Raw genomic sequence first — 24,109 nt, forward strand, 5'->3', positions numbered from 1 at the left:
ACTGCTGAAATTACTGTTGCAAATTTATTACAAAATTGTTAAGAATCCTAAAACAAAACTTTTAGCCTTAGGGAAGCTCTATATTCTTCATCTAGGGACTGAGTGATTTCTCTTGGTGCATTATTCATGAGCTGGAAAGGACTACACATTTTCCTGAAAAGAATCCTTGTTCTCACTTTAAAAAGCAGCCATTAATTTGTAGAAGGAGCTGTCACTGGCAAAGAATGAAGGGAAGGGAATCTACGAATATTAAGGAGGAAAGCAGGCCTGAAATATGATATAAGGAGCAGGAGACAGTAGCAGCATGGTAGAATTTTCATGAGGGACAATCTCACTTAATCTCCAGTTCCTCATATTTAAAAAAAATTCTCTTTCACTGTCGCAAAGACTGGAAGCCTAACTGCCCAGTCTGTATTAGGAAATCAATTTACTAGAGAATTAGCTGCAAATGGATAATGAGGTTCTCAGATGCCTTTGCATGGGGTACTTAGCTTTCATGTATCCTCTCCTATCTACCCTTGAACGAGAGTTCTACCAGACCAATTCAGATTATCTCTGTATGGATTAATTTGAGACAGTTCTCCCTGTGAAGACTCATGTCATCACAATTTAGGGACTGGAAGATAGGAGCAAAGATAAAAAAAAAATTGCTTTTGAATGAAAACACAGAAAAAGAGAGTTTTAATAGAAAAGCTATCATCTCTGCTGTAACATACTGGGAATATTTCACAAGGAAAATAAAAACTTATGCCAATGTATCCTGTATGAATCTAGGTGAGCTTTCATGCATGTCTTTCAAATAGACTCTGTGTGGTCCATTTAAAATTCAACCTCTGATGGTTTAGGAGACAGAGAAGAGGGGATGAGCAGGCTATGAGATCTGGCTGTACGTAGCAGCTCTTGATAGAATGTACAGCCTATGCTGGGATGTTGGAGCACTGTGGGGTTGGCCAGTGTAGTCATATTTGGCTGCTGTGTGATTTTGTATTCACTGCTGGCAATAGCAATACATGTCTGCAGGCAAAGCATGTGCTGTCTTTGAGACGCAGAGTAAGTTACCTATTCTCCCAGGCAGGTCCCTAAACTTTGTTGTTGGGGATAAGATGGCTCTGATGTGATGGTGTGCATAAAATTTTTGTGTCAGGATCTCATGTACAACTCCTCTCTGCTGCTGAAGGTCTTCTAGTGTGAAAATATAATCAGTCTTGTAAAGAAAGCTGAGTCCTGCCTCTTCTGAAGGTCTGGTGAATGCTGCTGTCAGAGGCTTGGCTCAGTGGGACTCTTCCAGATCTGAGCAGTCTTAGATCTTGTGCTACTAAAAAGCGCTGGCAGAGGGAGTATGGCCCTCATTGTAGGTGCTCTTCTATCATTTCAAGCTGCATTCTAGCTTCTCCAGTATCAGAGATATTGCTAGATTTGGATGCCAACCTGGCTTCATATTCTCACCTCCTGCAGAATGAACTAGCAAGATATATCACTACCACAAAAATAATAATTTTAGAAAATATTTCCATTACTGTATTTACTATTGGTCTATTTCTGAGTTTATTTTTGAAATTCTTGTGGGGAAGGAACTGTTTTTGCATTGAATTCCATATAGAAGGATCCAATCTAAAATCAAATGATGTGTGGGATCTTAAAGATAAGTTAGTTGCTATTGTATTTCTTATGTGGGCAAAGGTTGAATTTTCTTTCTAAGAATTAAACATTGAAACTGCAAGTAAACAAAGACGAAATTGCAAGCCAGACTGCTTGGAGAATTACATCACTCTTTCCATGGTTTATGATTTTTGTATCATGAAAAGACATGGGAACTCCTGCTGGGTATGAAATAAGTAATATCTTGAGTTAGCTTAGGAAGTGAAATGTAAAACAGTACTGCATACTTAAAGATGAGATCTTGGTGAAAGGAATGTAGCTTTTTATTTTTTGCATCTCTTCACCTCTTCATCAATTATTCTTTGTTAAGGAATAATAGGAAAAATCACAAATAGCGATTAAGCTACATGCTATTTTACACCTTTACATAGTCCTATATGCACAAACAATAAGATAGCATTACTTCCTTTCCTCCCTGTTGGCTGTCTGAACTGCAGTTAAACTATTCCAAATGTTAGGAACTGTCCAGAAGAATGAAGATAAATTAATGATGGTTTATGGGGGAACATAACATTTTTTTTAAAGATAAACTTACTGATTTATTGTCTGCCTTGGCTACATGCTGTATTCAGTGCCTTTCCTTCCATTAGCTTATTTCTTGAAAACTCTATACAAGCTCCATGTTAAAATGAGTAATACTCATTCTACCACCCAGAAATCCATCCTCTAAAACCTTACTGTTTTTCATTTTCTTTTAAATATGTTATGAAGGGGTAACAAAAGCTGTCTGTGGTGTTACTCCATGAGATGGAGTGAAAGATAATGTTAAATTTAGCCTAGAATTATATGTATATATAAATATGTATTTAAAATTTAAGAAAGAAAGATTTTATTTTTAACTGAAGGAAAAAATATTTTTGAAGTAGAATTATTTTGCTTCTCATAAGTAATTCTAATAATTCAGGGAAAAGTACATAAAGTGAACGAAATCAAGCTACATTTTTCATTTATTGAAAACAGTGATTCTTTAGAATGTAGTTTATCAAATACATCTTTAATAGCTTTCTCTATCATAAACACAAACACCTTGAAATCCAAAATAATTTTTAGAGATGGAAATTTGGTATTTTACCTCCTGATACGGTTAATTTCATTAGGTCAAACCAGAACAGAAAATATTCTAGCTTTTCAGACCAAAGTTGCTGAATGAAGGAGATTGCATGCTTGTTTAATGACAGTAACTCTGAAAATATATTTTTGCAAGAAAGAAATTTACTGGGCATCTCTATGGTTGCAATTTTGTATGTTTTAATGCTGATATAAAAAGAAAAAAGGAAAGAAAACAGTACAGAAAATTGTAAGAGATAAATGATAGAGATTTCTATTATAACTTTTATGAGAGTGGAGGTAACTGAAATAAATTTTAAATTTTAAGATTTAGTATAACAGCCTATAACATTCTTCCAGAATTTAAATATCTATTCAACTAAACCCTAGGTGTTTTCCTTGAAAGTGCAATAGTACAAGGAAGCATATGAGAAAGTACTGAAGGGATGAAGACATATCAAAAAAGGGTTCTTCTGCCTGGAAAAGACATAAAATGGAAAATAGAAATCTATACAATTAATGTAATGAAGGAGCTGAATAAACGATCTGCTTTCATATTTTAAGAAATATAAATTATTAGTAGTATTGCATATTAAAGAAAAAAAGTGCTTTTTGTTGTTAATGCCCCAGCAAACTCATTGCTACAGGCTACTTTTGGGTCCCAAAATAAAAGTGGATTCAAATAAGGCTTAGTCTGATCTAAGACAAATAATATTGTTTGCTACTAAACAGAACAGTATGGATGCAGTCCACTGATTGCAGAAGCATAGCCAGGCAAACATGACGTATGATTTTTTTCATCTAATCAGCCATCTTGTCTTTACTAGTGTAGAAGTCCAGAACAGGATCTATTATACAATGGAGGATAATAACTATACATTTCATGCATCTTCTGTATTTTCTGAAGAGCTAAGCGTGACTCATGAGTATATGGGAAATCCCCAGAATATAAATTATCTACCTAAAGAAAAAAGAAATTTCTATTTCCATGCATTTTGTTGCTTATTTCTTTTAATCTAGGAAAGTGCGCTTCAAATATCCAAGGATTTGTTTATGCATGGGGAATTGAAATATCTGAACAATATACAAACGGTACCTTAATGTGGAGGCAGTGCTTCTCATTCTCTTCTCAGTCTCTTAGAGCTTAGTTGGGAATTAATACGTTCAGTAGATACATTGTTGCCATTGTGTCAGAGAGAAAGCTTCCTTTTATCCCATTTTTTTTTTTCTATAGCGGATGATATCACTTGTAGAGATTCCAGGAGATCTATGAGAAGTAAAGTAAACCTATACTGAAAGTGAAGAAAATCACAAACATTTTTTAAAAAGAAAAAAAGCGATCGTATCACTTTCTGAGGAAAGAATTTGACAAGCCTTTTTCTGGGAAGGACAGTTCCTGTCTGTAAGTCCTTCAGTTCTGAGAACATCCATTAATGATCTAAAAAAAAAACACTGGAAAGGACTACAAAGTTTTCTTGTATTTCAACACTTTTTAGACAACTAGGCTATTCACTGAATGTATCAGATAGACAAACCTGTAGCTGAAATTTGGTTCTTTCTTTCACCTTTTGAAAGGAAGAGAATTTGTGTATACTCCTTCTGTAGATGAAGGATTTTATGTGTCTTTTACTTCAGCTTTTAAATTCTTCAGTCTGAAGAGCTCTTCTACTGCAGTTATGAATGACATCAGAAAGAAATGCATATGCTCCTATCTGTCTGAAATGTTGAAGGTTCTGATTTTTCTTCCACATCAAATAGTTGTTTGTAAAGCTGAAGATAAAAAGAAAGTATAAAGTGGACAGTCCAAATGTTAGTTGTTTCTTGTATTTGAAGGAAACCTAATCCTGGAGGAAGTAAAATAGAACAAACAGAATTACACTTATGCATCTGTAAATGGATTTTAAACTACATTAATTTTATACATAACAGTTGTTCCAAGCAGACTCTATTTACGGTACTCCTGTAGTTAGCAAGACATTGATATTCTCTGGCAGTGTTTCCATAAGAAAACCTGCAATTGTGGTACCTCATTCCAGTGCATCAGTCATATGTTATTATGCTTTCGGAACATTAATTTTAGCTCTTGTATGTAACTAAAACAAATTCTAGATCTTTTTTATTATTTAGAGCTAGAAATTTGAAAATTTGTATAGGAAAATAGCAAATATCTCACATCCAAAGCAGTTGAAATTGAATATTTTACAATATGGCCATAAGCTAAGACCTTTCCACCAAGTAGAAGAGAAACAGAAAACACTGATCCTACAGGTCTGATCCTTTCTAGTTATAACATCAGGATAAATTAGGAGAACTCCAACATCTTTAAAATGTATGCTGTGATGAAGTGAAGAAGGAATATCTTTGTATTCATGATACATCGGTTGCATTTGACTCTCTACTTTGAACAGAGCCATTCCACTAATAGTCCTTTATTGCAAAAACTTTTTGCAAGGGCTTTAGTCTCTGTTGCTGTTTTTTAAAAAGTAAATAAATAAATAAATAAATAAAACAAAAACCATTGAAAATGTATTAACACACTAGCGCAGTTTGAGCTATATGTCAGTGTGACGTGATTGGTTACAAACATGACAATACTAAACCCAAATGGTAAAAAAAATAAAAGGACAGATCATGTTATAGGAGGAAATTTTATCAGAAAGCTACAATCTGATCAATCAAGTTAGCGAATTTCAGTTGTATGCTTTTGTTAAGAACTGTTTAGAATTTAAACCTTTGGAAAGAGACACATTCAAAATTTAACTGATAAGTGGAATACATGGAATAATTTTGAGCATCATCATTCATATCTCACTTTTTTAAGTGCACATCTTGGGCCCTTGACAGAAAGATAGAACAGGACATATGCTTACAATCTCACTCTTTCTCTGCAACTGAGGCAAATTTGAATTCTAGAAAAGAGAGAAGAGCTTAACTCCTTAATATCTTTTTTGTTTCAATTATATGACAGTGTGCACATGCATGCTGTTTTATTATTCTGGGCTATGCTTAATTCATGTAGTGAAGAACAAATTTACCTCTTTTAATTTTCTTACCACATTTCTAACTGTACGTTTATTAACTGAATATTTAATACTTCTTAATTGCTAAACAGAGTTGCTCATTGTGCTTCAAAAACAAAATTTTCCTTCCCATATTTCGTAATATTCTAATGTAGTTGTTCCAGATTCAAGCAAGAACTAGATTTTGATCCAGAGATAAGTCGTCAGAAGTTTCTACTCCAAACTTCTGAATAGAGTATGTAAACCTGGATATAGAAGCATTTAAGCTTAAAGGAAATCATACTGAAATATACTACATCATAAGGGTTGAAAAAGTTTCAAGAGTTATAAAAAATATTCAGATAGATTAGAAGCTGGAGAAAACAGTTGAGAACATAGTATCAGGATGGCCTACAGTATCCAGGCAGAGGTGTGTAAAAAGGAAAGATGACTTTCTGAAAGGCTTTGTGTCATCCTCGTCACCTAAGGACAGATAAGCTATTGAGGAAGATGGAAAAAAAAGTTCCTTGGACACAGAAGGAAGTGATTAGGGCTGAACCTTGGAAAATGATGAGAAGAATGTAATCATAACAAGTAAAGGAGAGAAATGTAAATATGTGGAGTTTGCACAGATATGAAGAGAAATACATCAATGAATTATTATCAGAAAGTTAAGTTATTCCACAATTTACCAGAGTTTGATATCTGAGAACTGATCCATTAACACATCCCTGGATGGCAGAGAACTGTGTGAGGTGGGACTGTGTTTGGACATACACATGGAAGTTATTTGTCTTGTAGTAAAATGTTTGCATAGTTCAGCGTGACAATTGTAGTATATCAGTTTTATACAGAGCAGTTTTTCTAAGAAGGTAGTTTGCAAGATTCTCTTAATATTACAAAACATATTGTCCATTTACCACTTGTGTTAAAAATTCAATATTGGCTCAGCTGCCATATTTTGCTTCAGTAAACTGCAGTATCTTCCATAAAAGACTTCAGATAATCATTGCAACAGGAAAGGCAACCTCAGCTACAAAGTGACCTTTGTAACTGACAGATCTGGATTTGGCGTAACAGCAAAAACATAGACAAAGATAAAAACATGTTCTAATTTCTTTTTTTTTTAACAGTTCAATACAAGAATAGATAGGAAAATATGGTGTGCAAAACACTGTCCAGCTGAAAAAATGCAATAAGCTGTGAGAAAATATTTTAAGTTCACTCTTGAAAATTTACTGTAATGATGAAAGTAATGGAGACTTTCAATGGTTAAAAGTAATTTTCACTTACAGATACTTTGTGCATTTCTGTGATACAATTTTACAGTTTCTTTTTTAAGTATATATGAATAATCTAAATTTTGCAGCAATGTTGCTGAAGTACAACTGAGTAAAATACTTACTCAGCATTTATTCCAATCTTTGGAGATAACCTGGCTATATTTTGTGAAGTTGGTTACTATTAAATCCATTTTGGTTGAGCACATAAATCATTTTTGAATGTAGCTTAAGTATTTTTTCTTTCTTGTCATGGAGTGACTCAATATCCTGTAACAACACTAAACTGTATTGTGCCTGTATTGTGTGTGTTGAGCAGAAAATCATGTGTTTGACAGCACTATATTTATTTCTACTTTAATTATTCAACAGTAAATTGATGTTCCAGATTATTTCAATTTAGCAACCCTCCTGTCTGATATGAAAATCTGAGTGGACAGACAAAAGTATATAAGGTTAATCTATTTTCACTGATGAATGGCGATTCTCCACTTATCCTCAGTGAAACTGATAGAAAGGAAAAGCACTTAATTTCAACAGGTAATATCTAGATATTGCAGCTGTAATAAACACATCAAATCATTTGTAGATGAAACAACTTGCTTTGAATTCTGGGAAAGCAGATTAATAAGGACCAACTTTGATTAATAATAAATACATTTGTTTTTTCTACAGTTACATTCAAAACGAAACAAAAAAAGAACAATAAAATTATCGCCAACATCGAGTAAATCCTCAAATTCTTTTCATTGAGAGGTAAAGCTTATCATTTCTGACACTCCTAAGTTATGCCCAGGACAGTACTAACAGAAAAGAGGTCACACCTACTTTTAATTATTGTGTTTTATAGTAATAGCCTTAAACATAGCCCTGTATAACATATTTTGGTCTTTTAAGTTCATTTTCAGAAAAGTAAGCTCTTTAGTACCTCTCCTACAAGGACAGGCTGAGAGAGCTGAGGCTGTTCAGCCTGGAAAGGAGAAGGCTTTCAATATCTCAAGGGGAGCTATAGGAAAGAAGGGGACAGACTCTTTAGGAGGGTCTGTGGTGATAGAACAAGGGGAAATGGTTTCAAGCTCAAAGAGGGGAGATTTAGACAGGATATAAGGAAGAAGTTTTTTACACTAAGAGTGGTGAGGCAGTGGGACAGTCTGCCCAGAGTGGTGGTGAATGCCCTGTCCCTGGAGACATTCAAGGTCAGGCTGGACCAGGCTCTGAGCAACCTGATCTAGCTGTAGATGTCACTGTTCATTGTAGAGAAGTTGGACTAGTTAACCTTTAAAGGTCTCTTTCAACTCAAACGATTCTATGATTCTAATCTAATTATTTAATATACCGTTTTGTGGAGGCTTACTGCACTGCCCCTTGATTACACTTGGATATTTCCTTGATAGTTTGTCTTTCAAGCCTGCAATTAGCAACTGTATATGCTGAAAAACATTAAAAAATGGACATCATTGAGTAAACAGCAAGTTGATCTCAGCAGCAAGATTCACAAGAAATCAAAATCATAATCTGACCAAAAAAAGATAAAATAAAATATGAGGTTATTACACTTTGAGAAATAAATCAATAAATCATTTGAATTAAGTTACTTCTACAGATGACTTTGTATGTCTCAGGCATGTTTCCTTCAGCTGATAATTTTCCTCAAATTTTACTGTCTCAAAATTGAATCTTAGATGCAGGATAATAAAAGCCCTCATCTAGAAGACAGAAAACAGAGACTGGATCCTTCTTGGAGCTAGCCTGATACAAAGATTGAAGTTTAAACTGAGGTTAATGAATTGATATGATATAAAAATCAGCATACAAGAGCACAAATTTGTCTTTATACTTCCTGAATTTGAAGCCAGTTTGATAAACAGTACTCCACAGAGATGTTAAATAGTTATACTTCTCTTAATTCACAAACAGTGCTATTCTCATTTCTAATCTCTTCATTTAGTATATTGGAGAACTGAAGGAAGGGTGCCAGGTATATTCATAAGAACTGTGGTTTCCTTGGTAGAGAACTAATATATAGATTAAGTTCAATCTGATGCTTCTGTAGGAAGTGAGAATCAAGTCTGTGTATTGATAAACTACTCATTTTTGTTGAGTGAATTCTGCCTAAAATGTGGGTAAACATGCATGAAAAATGATTTGGCTACCTTTTCTTTTCAGATTCATTTAAACATGAATAAATCACTTAATTAAACAAACAAACAAAAAGTGACATAAGAAGTATTTGCAAATATTTTTACTCCAGAAATAATTAATTGAAATTTTAAAGAAAAAACAAACAAACAAACACCCTATTTTCCCAGATAAATGAGTTATATGAATGGTTCTTATTTCTTTCAAATTCCTAATAGTCATGCTCCACTAATGTGAACTTGATTTAGTGAAGGAGCTGGATTTCCTTACATAATTCTTCTTTTCAAAATATTTGTAATAGAATTTATTATGTAAGTTATTTTAACAAGAAACTTATTTAACTGAAGACACCAATATTGGTCTCCTGGAAGAAAAGTAAAACAACAAATTGTGAATTTTAGGGTCTGCATGGGCCTCTGCGTTTATGAGCTCTGAGTTCTCAGCTTTGTTTAAAATGAGGCTAGAAAGATTTAAATGGTTAAGGAAAACTTAAAATTCTGACTTTTTGTTACTTTTGTGACAAAGAAGATATCCACAGCTAGCACATGGTCTATGTGCTTAAATAGAATATAAGCAAAGGCATAAATACTGTGAGAAAGCACTAGAAAGGACGAATGAGATTGGAGAGGGTCATGTTCTAGTCAGGTGTATTCCCAATTGGAAATGAATTTACAAATTAATCATGCCTATTGCTATTTTCTAGGTAATTGGAGATCTGCAAGTAATAATTACGTTCTCCTGACTAGATTGTGTTTGTCTTCCTGGTGGAGTTTTAAAATGTGGTAGTCTGATACATCATGGTGTTTCTGCTATTTGATAATCTCGTAATGCCATTAGAATGAGTTATTCTGATAACAGTCAGACTGAAATGTAATCAAATTAACAAAAAACAATCTCTGTAATGGTAAACAAATATAAGCATCTTCCGTTTTTGTATGTGATTCAATTTGAGATTTTGTTTTTATTCAGTTTGTTTTGTCCCAAGTACTAACAGAATTTCCATAATCTGTTTTAAAGAATTTATTGTGTATGTGCAGCTAAAAATTATGGCAAGCACCTAAGTATTATTTTATTTTTAAATATGCCACTTTACTATTATTATTTTTGTTATTTCTATTATTACTGTTTTGTTACGATTGTTATTACTGTTATTACATTTATTGTTTTATTTACAAAAAGTAATCTACTGTATGTGAGATAGAATCAAACTAAAACTTTTATTCCTAACAGTGCTAAATTAACTGCAGTTTTCATGTGGTGGAAAAAAAAATAAAAGATTGTCTCCTACCTTGGTAACACCAGGAAAATTCAATATGTTCCTTAGCAAGTATGCCACCTAGAGTCAGTCTGCATGCAGACCGTGGAAGCATGCAATCTCTTGTATTTGTGGTTGTGTTTTCACACCTAAAAAAGAAAATTGGTGTCAGTGCAAATAAAACCAGTCAATAACACTAGTATTTTTTGTTGTTGTTGTTGTTTTGTTTTTTAGCAATTGTTGTTATCTGGGAGTCAGGGGGGATAATTAGGAAGAAGGGAAAAGTATGGAGCATCTGATCACATTCTGTGAAATTCTCTGTTGGAGGGATTCAATAACAGATGTTCATATTTTTTTCCAAACAAATTTAATAGGATGGGATAATTCCAAACCTAATAAAAATGTATTTTATGCATGATCAGATCAAGATGATCAAATCTTATGCTTCTGTGTACAGTCAGACCAATGTAAGAGTGGAGGAAGTTGCATACAACTCTCCTCTCATGACAGATTCAGGAAATACATTCCCAGTGTTTCCTTTAGTTTTCACATAAATAAGGGGGAAGAAGTCTTCCCTGTTTATCAGCAATAGCTATCAGCCTAGGATTACAGGATAATGATTCTGGGTACTAAATTAGTTGCTTACTTAGATAATATAATAAAATACTAAGTTTGCTTAGGCAAAATCTTCATATTTTATTTTAATTCCACGCTTTTTTAAGAAGTAATTTTACATCTTTACTAAGTGATTAACGAAACACACACTATGACATTTTCTAAATAAAATGCTTATTTATCACTTTTTGTGAATGTATAATTTTTGAATTCCAGTTTAGTCTTTTTTTTTAATATGAATTTTGGCAGGATAAGTGCTAGGTATTATAGAAGTTGAAAGATGCTCCATTTTGAGAGTAAAAAAGAATAAAAGAATAAGAACCCATTTTGTTATTTGCTTCTATTATACATTGTTGTTTTTTTTCCTGTAAAATCAGACACTGTTCATTTTGTGTTCTGTATCTTCTGAATCTTGTTTATATATCCCATTTTTCAAATATGGCCTCCAAATTGTAAATCCTTCTAAGGAAGAAAAACTTCAAGATTAATGTGCTGCAGACTATCACTCATATACAATATTTTCTAAGTTATAAATTAACCACTTTGTATCCTGATGTTCATCTCAACTCTTTACTCTGACACAACTGATCTTCTAATTAGAGTATCCCTATAGATCTCATAATCAAAAAGTGGAGAATAATCTAAGCATCTTAGCCATTATTCTTAACATAATGTTTCCATTAATATCTGATCCAGGACATGCATTACACTAGCAATCATACCATATTAGTTTGTTTAGGTCAGCAGCTCCTGCATAACATTGATCTATGATCCACACCTGAACTTTGTGGTAAAATGATAACTACTATAGTAGCTCACAGAGCCATTCTTGCAGTACTGTCAGAGAAGGCATACAGATGTGTTAATATGTGGCAGTATCAAATAACAATTTATACTTTTATTAACATAAAATAAACAAAGTAGAAATGCCAAAACCATGAGGAGGAGGATCAAGCTTAAAAGTAGGGCAACCAAGGAAGATCAAAACTGGCTCAGGCAAAATTACCCACATTTATAATTTGCGTATAATGACTTTGATATCACACATTATTTCACGCATTATATTTACCAAAACTGAACTTTGACACCTGTTTATTATTGATCAGTTAATCGATACCTTCTAAAACTAAATCAATCAATCTTTGACCTCTAAGACCATAAGGGTCTTTTATGATCATCTGACCTTACCTCATTAGAGGACTTGTAGATTTTCACCTTCAATTTTATGTCTCTCACAATGACATATGGTGGAAATAAAACATAAAAGCATAATTTCTGAAATTTTTCTGAAAAATTACAATTTTAAACATTGTAAGAATTTAAAGGTCATGTTTCTTTGCAACTATAATGATTTCCCCTACTTACAGAAAAAGGAGCGTCTGTGTCTTTTGCAGTAATTATAAGGAAAATATCTTCTCCTTCAATTATGATATACTAATGATAGTCAGTAGAACGGTGTTTGTGAAGAACGGGTTGCTGGTGTCTCAATTCATTTTGGATTTCTGTTCAAATTAATGCAGTGTTGGAGGAAGTAACTGACATAAAAAGTACCAACTCAAATCTCAGTCTGTTGTTCCTTCATTTGAGCCCAAATGTGTTATATGTTACTCCCCCACTTCTTGCAGCTTCAGTGATGTGAAGAGATATATTTTTGTATGGAGAACGCAGGATCCCAATTATGTCAGTCAGCTGAGGTACTGTAGAGTCTAGAGTTAGTTGCAAAGAACAGATAATGGCACTATAATCAGTTTATCTCATTACGTCAAGAAAATATGATGTGTTCCTACCCTCATATTTCTTCCTACACAGTGTTCTTTGAGATCTTTCAGTGGCATCCTCCTCAGACAAGATAAAATCAGAGTGGTCAGAGATCCTATAGTATCTTTCCCATGCTAGTATAGAACTGTTCTACTAAAAAGGAAAATTTAAATGCCTGTTTCTCAAGGTCTTATGGCTCTAATTAGATGGCAGTTCTCCAAGAGTAAAATAAGAATAAAAATTCAAGAGGATTTTATTGTAATTAAGGTACTGGACCTAAACTTGGGTAATCTGAGTTCTTTTCTAGCTTTCTAAAGCACTCTTTATAGCCTTGTATTAAGATCATGCCCCTTTAAAATATATATATATATTATATGACAGAATGATTACTACTTCTAATTCTCAGAATATTCAAACTTTTATGTACGCATGATGCTCAGACAACAGTGGTTAAAACCAATGTACAGGTTATCTGTTAAAAAGAAACAAAAGTTCATAATCAACATGTTGTAAAGAATATTAAACAGGTTACGTTGCTGCAGTTAGATAAAATCCTGCATCGTTTGAATGTTAGTCCAAGTATTATGCCTCATAGCCACCTTCCTCAGTAACAATTTTCTCCTCTTCTTTCTCTGCTTGCTTTGGCACAAGATTAGTTTAGCTCTCAAAAGAAGATAGTCTAGTTTTCATGTCCTTCCTATGCAGGTACTCTAGTCACAAGCAGAAAGGAAAGAAAAGGAGCAACAGGAGTCATTGCTTGGAGGGTCCCAATAGCTGCCTCTAGCTCTGGACTTTTGCAAGTGCAAGAAGGGAAGGAATAGTAAGGCAGGTCTGGGAATCTGAAGATTGAGATCTAACACATTCGGATGTAGTCTTTTTAGTGACCAAGTGAGTGTTATTTTTGATTTATGAAGCAGAATGTCAGCCCTTACCATAAATAAATTGTATCTGTAGTTAAGATATTAAAATATATCATATAATGATGTTCAGAAAGCCATTAGAAACTTCAGAGGCACAATGAAAGCAGGAAAATGAATAACAGCAATAATAAAAGTATCTTGACAGAATTTTGTATAGAAGAAATTCTGTTCTGAAATACAAATTCAGCCTAAAGTTAAAAAGTACATGGAAGAAAAAAAACAGTTCTGATCTCAAAAGCTTTCTTAAATGGATTAATCACATTCATGACAATGTTGTTTAACTAAGAGTTTGAAAGCATACGACCAAACCTTGATTTCAGTAATCCACATTCTCTTAAAGTTTCCAGGAGTACTGAGCTATCTTCAGAACTGATCATTTATTACATTGTTTTATCTCTCCAGAGTAACATATATGTAGTGAATGTTTATTTTTTTTCTACCTAACATATGTCACTGTGGAAGTTCAAAGCATCACCAGAGCTCCAATGAAATTATGCATGGGGGATGAAGGAGATGAAAATTTTATTCTTTATTATTTTGAACACATATGATAAGTGCAGTGTAAAGTCCATGATACACAAATATTTCGTTGAAGAGCACTTTTCATTTGTCTTCTAAGAGTTGTTGAACAGGCTGTCTGAAAACCACAGTGGTATATGTGAACTCCAGCACCATTGCCTGGGATCTCAGTGTTTCTGCTAATGAAATCTTTAAAGAACAACAGGTAGCCACAACTACCTTGATGGCTAAGCCATGATGTTATTTTGAAAATACACTTCACAGTTCGTATCACAATCATGGCCAGACACGCTTCTTGTATCTACACTTAAAGAATCTCTGGGCCAAGAAAAAGGGGATTATTCTTTAAAAGATGTGAAAAGTTTTTTTCTTCATTTCTTACAAAAATTGTTGCAAAATTGGTAACTTTTTACAGTTAAAATTCAGATCACCTTTATTCCATACAGATATACATGGGGTTGCATTTACACTAAATAAACAATAAATAATACAGTTAATGTACTCTTTATTATTTTCTCTTCTTTTTTGTTCTTTGATTTTCTTTTACTTCTTTTTGTGTGTGTGGAAGGGGGGTTAGTTTGTTTCTTTCTTTACTGGTAGATAGAATATGCTTGGAGTACATAATGCTGTTTTTTTAACAAGATGTCAAATACTGTCAAAAGTCTACACACTAGTTAAGAGTTGAAGATACAAACAAATGCTACCTATATTGGGCATTGCAATTTTGAAATGAAAATAAATTGTTTATTTTGAATTCCAAATATTGCAAGAAAGTCTTTTGCTGTATCTGTATCTTTCTGAAAGTGTCAAAAGATTCAACATAGCAGAATCTGGATCTGTTTAAATTTCTTCTTAGAATCATACTATCTCTGAGACTCACAGGCACAACTGTGTTTCCCCAGTAGTCAGTGAATGCTTAAAGTAAGCAGAAAGAACCACAATTTCTGCATCTTAGTAACTTACTGGAATTTCTGTAGGAGGATGAGAAAATCAAGCAAGGATTTAGATGAACCGTTCTCAAATTCAAAGAAAAGGGAGAGAGCAAGAAAGAGAGAAAGAAAAAGGAGAGAAATAGAACGAGAAAGAAATAAAGAAAAGGAGAAGGAGAATGAGAAAGAGAAAAGCAACTTCTTCAAGAGCCAGGCTGGAACTATTCAGTATTCACCTTTGTCCTGTCTAGCCTCTCTTCAGCAACATAGAAGCTCTACCACTTTTAACCAGAATATGAGTCCCAGATCAGTTCAGTGCCTCTGTCTTGCAGGCTGTCCTTAGGTTTTCCACCTCTGTCTTTGGGATACTTCCCAGCTAAACATTACCATAGTATAGCCTGCTTTCATTTTCTCCTGTGCACTTCGTATGACTGAAGATGAAATGATTTCATTTATTTATTTATTTTGATGAAAGGGCAATGGAATTAAAGATGAGTCAAAATAAACCTCAAAGATTTAGCTCCTATTTTTTAAGTGGAAATCAACTTTGTCCAGCTGTATCTAATCCCTACATTAAGGTCAAATGAATCCTTGAATCTGAGTCTTTCTGAACTGCTCTCTTGGGAGGTTAGCCCAATCTCTAATAAAATCAGCTCCTTTTTATACAAACAAAAAGAATATAATCCCCTTGAATAGGAAAGTAATATTACATTGAGAGATACTCTTGGCTGACAGACATTTTACCCTATTGGTACAGAAGAGGCTCCTGTGACTACTGAAGAAAGCCAGTTTCACATGCTGTAAGCGCAAACAGATCTGTTTTCAGAGCAGAGGTTCTGAAATAGGATATAGTCAGTAGGGCAGTCCCACTGCATTCTATTGCTGAGATGCCGCAGTGTGTATTATCAATGGGCTTAGTGGTTTTCCTTTGAACAAACAGCAAATCTCATTCTTTTAACAAAAAGAAAAAAATAGGACATTTTTCTCCTAATGTTGTGGAAAAATGCTTCTGGCCCTGTTATCTTCATACACTGCAGGGTTTATTAACAAAAAAAAAACAATTCCTACCAGAATAGCACCTTTAAATACTTATTAAATTACAGTAATAATTTTCTGTTAGCCATGCTACTGTTCATGTTTAGGTTAAAGCTATGGCTCATTGTGCTTAGCCTCTGTTTTATGCACACTGTTTTCTCATTATGAATAAATCAAGAAATCAATTAGGGACACTCTGCTTTGCAGAAGAAAAGTTGAAGATTATGTTAGCTAACCCATGATGTGTCAAGTAACTGCTTTCCTACTACAGATCCATCCAGAAAAGAGATAAATAAATAAAAGAATACATGTAATGTTTAAGGCCAGATAAAACATATTTGACAAGGTTGGGAAACGATCACAATTATATGAAGCATCTTTAGAATTATTTTTGAAGTTACAAATAGTTAAAAAAGCCATGACTGGAAGTATTAGACAAGGGAAAAAATAGATTATTTTCTTATATACTAGTGTGCTGATTTACAGGAAATATATTTCTTCATATTGCAAACATGAACAAGGAAGAAGGTAGATTAGAATATGAAAAAAAGTATTCAAACAGGATATTAACCATCTAAATGAATGTGTAAAAATCATAAACATCAGAAAACATGGCTTGTACACGGTAAGTATATTACTCAAAAAAGCTTATTGAATGTATACTTGTGATAGTACGGAAATTTAGTTGTCTTCTGTGCATAGATGAAAAGCATCTAAAGAGTGCATCTAAAGAGTTGTAACAAGTGAGGAGAAAGAAAAGCAGAGCTGAATCCCTTTTTTGACAGCTGTACAAAGGTACTTGAAACGTAAAATAAATGAGCAGTACTTTTAGTTCCCAACCCAAGCAAGAGATGTTTAGGTAGATGATTGGACTGGATGACCTTGTAGGTCTTTTCCAACTTTGGTGATTCTATGATTCTGTGATCTTCTGCATCTGTTTTTGATACTGTCTTTATTACTATTCACACAGAGGGTGGTGATGCACTGGAACAGGTTGCCCAGGGAGGTTGTGGATGCCCCGTCCCTGGAGGCATTCAAGGCCAGACTGGACGTGGCTCTGGGCAGCCTGGTCTAGTGGTTGGCGACCCTGCACTTAGCAGGGGGGTTGAGACTCGATGATCTTTGAGGTCCTTTTCAACCCAGGCCATTCTATGATTCTATACTACTGGGATCTCAGGATTATTCTGGCTTCTGTAGATGCCTGTGTGGTGTTTCAGAAATGAAGCAATATCGGTAAGAATCATTGTACTTGCCAAGTTTCCAAGGATGCAAAATTCTTCCCAAATTACTGATTACAAATTTGTTTCTCCCTCCTTCCCTCCCTTCCTACTTCCCAGGGGATGTCTTATTCCCCTGAAACCCCTACTTTATGTCAATGAAGCTCACTTATAGATTCAGGAATATTTTAAACACTCGTATAATTAAATTCTGCTTGAATTCCATGTATGAAAATGCATGGGAACTGCTAAGTCACAGCCTGAGTCACTGATTGAGCACCTGGATGAAAGACCCAGTCAGCCCTGGGAGCACAGGTGAAGGCAATTCACTGTGTGACCGGAAGGGGTGGAGCCTGGCTCCACCCTCTTAGGTCTCATTTAAGGGCTGACTGTGACTGAGCAAGGGTTTCTTTTTAGAGATTCCTTCCTGGGGGGAGCTTTTCCCTGCAAACCCAGAATCTTCTGATTTGGCTGAGTGATCTACTTCCCTTCCTTTGTAGCACCTTTCTATTGTGCTGGTCCTGCCACCACTTTGTAACATCTTTTCCATTGTGTTGATTTTTCTGATCCCTACAGAAAATTGCACAAACTGTTCATTAAAAACCTTGATACTTAAACTGAGCAATCCCCTGTGACTTGTCAGTACTGTAGTTATTAGTTTTTCCTTAGCTAAGGTGACACAGTTATGCCTGCCTTCCTTAGAGCCAAGATCAAAGAAACTTCTGACCTGTGAATTATGAAAACAACTGCAGCTGCCTCAGAAATTGTCATATTGCCTGGAGTTTCAATTGTAAATGGTAGCAGAATAGCAGGCAAGATAGAGTGGAGGAGGAAAGAGCACTGATGGAAAGAGAAGAGGTTGTAAATAAGACTGTTAATTTTTTTTCCTCGAATTAACTAATACCTCTCAAAACAGAAAACTTAACCTAATGCAAAACTTCTTTGAGTACTTCTGCACATGAAATCTCATATATGTTGATGTTATATATGTACAAGATGAAAGTGGAATGTCTAATTTCTTTGCTTTCTTCCTATTCTACCTTTCATGCATAAAGCAGAAAAGAAGTCTTTTGATGTTAGATTTTGGTTGCCTGGAAATGTTCTTCCTGCAAATTCCCTTGGGTTAATAGATGTTTCTCAATTCCTAATCCAAGATATTGCATGTTTTTACTAAAACAAAAAAAAAAACAAAAAAAAAAACAAAACACAAAACTACCACCATACAAAAAAATCATCTCTCTTAACAAATTATGTTATTTCTTTTAAAAGTACTTTTTCCTTATAAAATTATTATGCAATTTTGCAAGGGCTTATCTTTTTTAAAGCTAAAAAAACCCATAAAGAACAACAACAAAAAAATGAAATTTTACTAGTAATACCTTGTTCTACTGGGCTCCTAGGGATTTCATCTGTGAATTCTTCTTGTGTAATATTCATTAGATTTGATTTGTTGTTTAATTTTGATTTATTGTTGAGTTTTACTTGGACTGAATTTTGAGTGTAATCAAAACTAGATATTTGGAAGTTCTAGTGTTCTATTTATCCTATTTATCCACTTTATGAATTTGAGTCAAGTCCTTCATGGTACATTTTAAAAATAAGTCTTTGTGTATTTCTGCCAGAATTTGTGCTCTTTTAATGAAGTTGGTTAAGGTACATTGTCCTCAAAGCTATGAGGAATTGTTGAGGATTTGGATTAAATGATTCATTTGTATATTTCTACGAGTCAAGAACAAAAAGATACATAGTTTAATTTTGAGTTGTACACCATTGCCTTCTGTGTTTGGAAGGTGATCTTGAAATCAAAGCTTTACAAATACAATTTGAATAATTAACTAGAAGAAGCATAAACCAATTTTTTTTACTGTATCTTCCTCTTTAATTTAATGGTTAAGGTGTGGCCCAAAATTCAGTTTCTAAAAAATGCTATTTCTTCAGCAAAGCTTGGATGACTGTGTTGAAATATTCCTTCTAAGATTCGTCTATATTTATTTGATAGAACTAAGCTAATACCCAAATATATCTACTGCAAGTACTTCTTCAAATTTTAAAATGTATATAACAAGATCAGTCTTACAGTTGTAATTTCACAACAAAAATATATTAGAAACTAGAAATAATTTTAATAATTTTTAGAAAATACAACAAACAATCTACTTGCTTTGAATTAAAAGGGAGATATTTGTGCATTTAAAATGTCACTTCTCATAGAATTTGTATTCTAAAAATTAAAAAGCTCCCCTCAGTCCCACAAATGTCTAGGAATAAATATTTTCCCTTAGGGTGATAAGAAACTGTATTCTCTATCTATGCAAGCAATTTTATTTATTTTTACTCCTTTTTATTAAGATTTTCCTTCCAGTACTAAGGGATACAATCTCATTCCAGGTTTCATCTCCCATAGTGCAGCAGTGCTTTGCGGGAGAAGTCCACCTCCTTCCAAAAAGAGAATATGGCATATTACTAGCAGTGCAAGTGATCAAAATGGAATACAGAGCTGGAGGTAGGCAAACTGGGACTCTGACAAGGATTGTTGTGGGGGGCTAAAATTAATAACATTTAAAATTTTTGTTCAGCATTCAGATAATTACAAGGAAAAAAGAAACAATCAAGTTAACTCAGTTACGAATTGCATATTACTTATAGAGAGAGGCAACAAACAATATTCTTGAGTGCAGTAAAACAGACATTTAAGTGAATTTGGCCTCACTCTCAACATACAATGATTAAAAAGTATGGATAAATGGACTCATTTTCTGAGGATGTGATAATAAGGTATCCATCAATTTGATCTTGACTTGTTAAATCTTATTGACGTGACATCTTGGGAAATACAGGCATATTAGGTTGATGTTCATAAATTTAAAAAATATATACTTCTAAGAGTCCTACACCATGTTCTGTTCTATCTCTGCCTTTTTCCAGCATTATCCAAATTTGAAAGGCTAAGAGTGTCTAATTTTCTGAAAGAAAACACTTGCTAGAAGAGTTAACAAGCTCACCCATTTTCCAGTTTTAGTTTCTACTGAGGACTTGCAAGAAAACAAACAATTCATTACATAAAAACAAAAGTGTTACTGGTGTATTTTTCAAATAATTTTGCATAAGAGATTTTAAATGAGTTAATGTGAGAAAATTGATACCAGTTTTTCCATTAAAAAGAAAATAACACTTCTGAAGAAAGGTTAGTGGAGTAGCTTAGAGTGCTAGCAAAAAAAAAATTATGATGTAGTACGATGCTACAAAGCTAACTGGATAAAAGTTATGCAGCTTTCAGACTAAGGTTATACCTGATTTTATTTTGTCTGAGCAACAGAAATGGGTGGAAATCTGCTGTGAAATCTGTTATTTTTCAAACTTTTTTTTAATTTTTCTTTTCACTGTCTTCTGTCTGTAAACATGTGACAGTCAAATTTTTATCTGATTGTGTCTTCAAAAAGAATGAAGATGCATCTCTCTAGGCAATAAGTAGCATGAGACTAATGAAATTATTATTATTATTATAAGGAGAATGATTATGATAATGTTTTCCTGGAATTTTGACCATTGTTTATAACATGGATCGTTTTGATATGGCATCACTAACTTCTCCTTCATTCCTGTAGTCTGAGTGATACCCTTGAAATATTAGTGAGCCACTCTAAGTACTGATGAATAATCATCTTTCCCTTAGGGTATACTCTCTTACTCATTCATTCATTTGTTCATTCATTTATCTGTTCATGCTCTTTCTATGCTGGCATGCAGCAGTGTTTGTTTAGAAAAGAATGGCACTACAGGAACCAGTAGTTCTGATAGTTTAGAGAAAAAAAAACAGAAGTAATCTGTGCACTTTTCACAGTGATGGTGAAATGGTAAATTTTGGAATATCTACAAAAATGAAAAAAGATCTCAGCATCTTATCAAGTCTTATCAAGCCCAGATACTTTCATTTAGTCATAGTTACATGAAAATGTACTGGTTTGAATAAACAATTCTCAGTAGCTTGTTCAGGAATTTCTTCCAGATTTTTAGCTAAGAATCTTGTGTTGTATCATGTGAGGTTTGCAATGCACCACTTCATATTCTAAATGGAATTGTTGATGAAATTCAGAGAACTCTAGCCTTCCTAAAGCTGTAGTCACCCTACTAGTATAACATTTGTTAAAGATTTGCTACATTGGTATATAAAATCCACCCATTCTTCCAAATTCTTTTCTTCCCTACATTATAAGTTCTGGGAGAAAATGGAGATTCTCACATGTTCTTTCTATAAACTTTTTGACTCTGCTGTCATTAAAATTTGACTAAATAACTTGACCACAGTTTAATTTTCTGCCAGGATTGTTATATATTGCTTTTAAAAAATTAAGAAACTGAACCCAGAGTTTGAAAGAGCTGAAATATCTGAAACACCAGTATCAGGAGTGAAAGAGAACATGAACTAACAAGTTCTGACTCTCACTCACGTCTGAGAAATTTGATATCTATTCAAGCCTGAGTAGCTGGACATTTTGGCTGAAGCTCAATGGAAATAAAGCTCTGTTACGTTGATCCACCTAGAGATTTTTATTAAACAAATGTAATTTTTAATAGTTGTTAGACTGATAATAAAATACTCTACCATTCTCTTGTGTCCTTTTTGTACGTCATAGGAATATCTAGAATCAAATCAAATTTAACCAAATATTCTTATCCCTCAGTTTGACCATCAGGTCCTTGCTCAGCCATGCTTGTTTCCTGCCTCTTCTGCTTGATTGCTCACACTGGAGGATGGAGATATCTTGTGCTCTCAGAATGGTGTCCTTAAATAGCTGCCAGCTCTGTTCCACTCCTATGTCTGTACGAACAGTTTCCCAACTGTTCTCATCCAAAAGTTCCTTAAAAGAACAAAGTTCCCTCTCCTGAAGACCAGGGTCCTCACTTTGCACTTGGCCAGGCCCGTAGTCCTTAAGATCATGGGCTCAACTACAGCAAGGTCACTATAGCCCAGACTGCCTCCAATCCAAACCTCTTTAATGATCTCCTCCACATTGTGGAATATTACAGTTCCAGTAATGCTTCACCTCTGGTTGGTCTGAATTTTCCCCAATGTATTCCAGGAGTCTCTTGCAGTTCACTGAGTTGTTTTCCCAGCAAATATCTGAGTAATTAAAATCCCTCATCAGGACAAAAGCTTGTGATTGCAATGCCTCTTGAAGCTGAAGCAAGAATGTCTCACCAACAGGCTCTTCTTGATCAGGCAGCCTGTAGTAGACTCACCACCAGATACCCTTTATTGGTCTGATCCCTCAAGCTCTCAACCTGGTCATGACTGTTTTTCAGAGGAAGTTCTTTGCACTGTCTGCACAAGTCTGTCCACTTCTTAACATAGAAGGCAACTTCTCCACTTCTCCACTCCACCTGCTTTGTCTATCCCTTCTAAAAAGCTTGTACACCTCATTTATCGTATTCCATTTTGTGGTTCATCCCATCATAGAATTTTCTGTGATAACAGTTAGATCACTGTTTTCTAACTGCACCTTGTATTCCATCTCCTCCTCCTTATTTCCCATTCTGTATGCATTGGTGTAGAGGCAAAGAGCCTTTGGCTGTGCAATGCACAGCAGAATCTGCATTCAGGATCTTCTGTAGCTATTTCTTCCCTTTCCCAAGATTCCTTTTAAATACCTTACTTTCTGGAGTTGGTAGCTTCTAGTCAGCTGAACAAAAATTATACCTCTCTCCAATATTTTAGTTCCTTGGAGCCAAAAAACAACCTACTTACAGTTCTCTATCATCAGAGTCCTCTCTAAAATAATGCAAAGTCTTTGAAACCATCCTAATGCATTTCTGTTCTTCAGGCACTATTTGCCTTTAATAATCCATTTATTTATAAGGCACCTTCTGAAAGGAGTTCACAGTCAGCTGTCTGTCATAAAACCACTGGGAGTCTCTTGAAGTTGCAGAACTGGGAGTTGTATTAGCTCATCTGCTTGAGTGACAGCAAATTTGTCTTTAACACTGACTGAGCAGTCCAGCCATAGTGTGATTACTAATATGGTCTTGCAGATAGTCTCCCAAGAGGTGGAGGCAGTGTGAACAGAAGCTGCAAAAAGTCATGTGCCAGGGGAAGGGAGCGGTGACTTTGCTGCCCTGCAGGCAGAGGAAACAGGCTGGGCAGACACTATCAGACTGCTGTCTTTGTAAGGAAAGTTGTTTACTCCTGTTCCCCAGAAGAAAAAGGATGTGTAAGTGTCAGGGTTGCTCCATGAATCACAGAATACCTATCTTCTGCTGTCTGTGAAATCAGAGCATTAAAATATTTTGCTCTGGCATCCGTTCAGCCCAGGCAAAGGATTTTCTCCTTTAATTCAAAGCACTAAGTTGTGAGGATTTACTATACTGCAGAAATATGAAATAACACAATATATAATTAAAGACAAGAATTTAGTGTAACTGGGCTATTAAGAATTTAATAATAATCCAGGTAATTGTTACAGAAAAAGACAAAATAATGCAGTTAAAATCATTATATGTGCACTTTTTTGTTGTTATCATCACCCTTCTACTACTCCTCTGTGCCATAGTGTTGGTGATTTCATTCTACAGTAGGATATTACCATGAGTTGTCAGCAACTGGAGTCCTTCAACAGGATGAGTATGACACTCATGTCAGTGGTTCTGCCTTCTTCTAGGTCCACTTGGGGTCACTTTTTATATTTGCTGGTAGGCTTCACTGTTGCTCTTTCTTGATATACAGCTTCACACTACATCCA

At 34.4% G+C, this 24,109-nt stretch overlaps 1 long non-coding RNA gene across 1 annotated transcript in view; it reads left to right on the forward strand.

Moving 5' to 3' along the window:
* Nucleotides 1-24,109, forward strand: part of LOC110401839 — a 240,578-nt gene that overhangs the window by 191,893 nt on the left and 24,576 nt on the right. The window contains exon 2 of the long non-coding RNA XR_002440649.1: nt 19,761-19,875. This is a non-coding gene — a long non-coding RNA (uncharacterized LOC110401839). The remainder of the gene's footprint in view (nt 1-19,760; nt 19,876-24,109) is intronic.

Source organism: Numida meleagris, chromosome 6 (assembly GCF_002078875.1).
Source record: "Numida meleagris isolate 19003 breed g44 Domestic line chromosome 6, NumMel1.0, whole genome shotgun sequence".
NCBI classification, from domain to species: domain Eukaryota; kingdom Metazoa; phylum Chordata; class Aves; order Galliformes; family Numididae; genus Numida; species Numida meleagris.